Source organism: Vanacampus margaritifer, chromosome 14 (assembly GCF_051991255.1).
Source record: "Vanacampus margaritifer isolate UIUO_Vmar chromosome 14, RoL_Vmar_1.0, whole genome shotgun sequence".
Classification (NCBI taxonomy): domain Eukaryota; kingdom Metazoa; phylum Chordata; class Actinopteri; order Syngnathiformes; family Syngnathidae; genus Vanacampus; species Vanacampus margaritifer.
This window is the reverse complement of record NC_135445.1, coordinates 20389351-20390987: the sequence shown is the minus strand read 5'-3', so window position 1 is coordinate 20390987 and position 1637 is coordinate 20389351. Positions and strand designations below refer to the sequence as shown.

Genomic DNA, 1637 nt, shown 5'->3' with positions numbered 1-1637 from the left:
TTGAGTTAGCTGCCAAGCTAGCGCTCGACGGATCGCACGATTAAGAATGGCATAACTCGCAGTATACGCAGTTAACATTGAACCTGCATGTCATATAACACGCTTTCGGCGTAACATTCGTAAAGTATCATTCCTACCTCTTTCTGTTAAACAGCGTACAAAGAAGTAGCGGTATAGATGGTCCGGTACAGTAGGTCGTCGAAGAATGACCAGCAGCTGTTTGCGTTGTCTTTTTTTTTTTTCTTTTTTTTTTTTGCCCCAAAGGTGTGACGTCAGTTCTGCAGCACAAACATGGACCGGAGATGACGTTCACAAAAATAAACGAATTTGTACTTTAATGTATAGTAAATTTAATGTACAGTATTTAGTTTCCCTGTTCTACATATTTTATCAAAGATTAACAATCGAAATAATCTAAGGCCGACCATGAAAATTGAGAGACGCGTCAAACGTTTTTGACTCTCTACCGAGGTAAAAGCATACACTTTAACGGCGGATATCTGATCTGTATGTTTAACTTGATAGCTCATAGCCCATACACGCCTGTGCAAGCCGTTGAAGCCATAAGGCGGCCATTTCACCACTCCCATCTCGCGATCAGATTACTGTATAGAGCAGGATGTCAAACATACGGTCCACGGGCCGGATCTGGCCCGCGATATTATATTTTTTAAAGTTAAAAAAAAAAAAAGAGTAATGTCAGACCAATTAATCAGCCGTCCACATTCAAAGCATAAAATTTTTGAATTTCACAATCCTCAGATGAGCAATAAAACTTGTACAGGGAATTGCTCTGTATGTCATCTTACCCACAACTTAAAGTTACGGTTTGTTTGTTTAAACAGACCAACATAAATCAAACATAAACTTGCTGAATATGACACACATTCAACTACCTGTAACGCAAACACATATGAAAAGGATTAACGTCCTCATAACTTCATTAGCTGCACCACACATTGTATTCTGCCAACAATATGCAAAACAGTAGATATAACACTAAGGAACTTTTCAACCATAATAAAATATTTTCATTATAAAAAAAACAATCAGTTTTTAAACCGTCAAGAATTCAGCGAGTGGACATTTGACATTATTATTAGTGGACATTATTAAAGTGGACAAATTATCCAAGAGGTCAAAATGGGTTAACGTATGGGACATGATTCCAAGCAACCTTTCCATTTTCTGTTCACTGCTTTCACTCACTGGTCGTTGTATTCGATAAAGCCGAATTTGTTCCACACCGCTCCTTCAAATTTTGGCCTGTCAATCTCAGCCCCACTTGCCATTTTTGCCACTTCTGTTCCGTGTGAGGGGGTGAGTGGGCGGAACCGCAACAGTGATTGGAGCTACAGTGATTGGCCGGATGGTTGAGAAACTTTTAGTGTTAAAGGATGTCTGCAATGTTGCCCGTGTAACGACTTTTTGTAAATGATTGTCACATTACTGCTATGTGCTTCCCCAAACCCCTCAGAGCAGTAATGTCCATGTGGTAGGTGGTCAACCCAAATAAAAGGAGGAGAAACAGCAGAGTGTGTCAGAAATGGGCAGGAATCTGTGATCTGCACATCTCTGTTTAATTCTCCTCGCGAGCCTATATCTCTTGTCTTCCTTCCGTATCTGTTTATTAAATG

The 1637-nt window shown here is 39.8% G+C and overlaps 1 protein-coding gene across 1 annotated transcript in view; it reads right to left on the bottom strand.

Moving 5' to 3' along the window:
• Nucleotides 1–295, bottom strand: part of sptan1 (spectrin alpha, non-erythrocytic 1) — a 146185-nt gene extending 145890 nt beyond the window's left edge. Inside the window, exon 1 of the mRNA XM_077585431.1 lies at nucleotides 138–295. The gene's annotated coding sequence lies outside the window, so the exon portion shown is untranslated. The remainder of the gene's footprint in view (nucleotides 1–137) is intronic.
• Nucleotides 296–1637: the final 1342 nt, after the last annotated feature.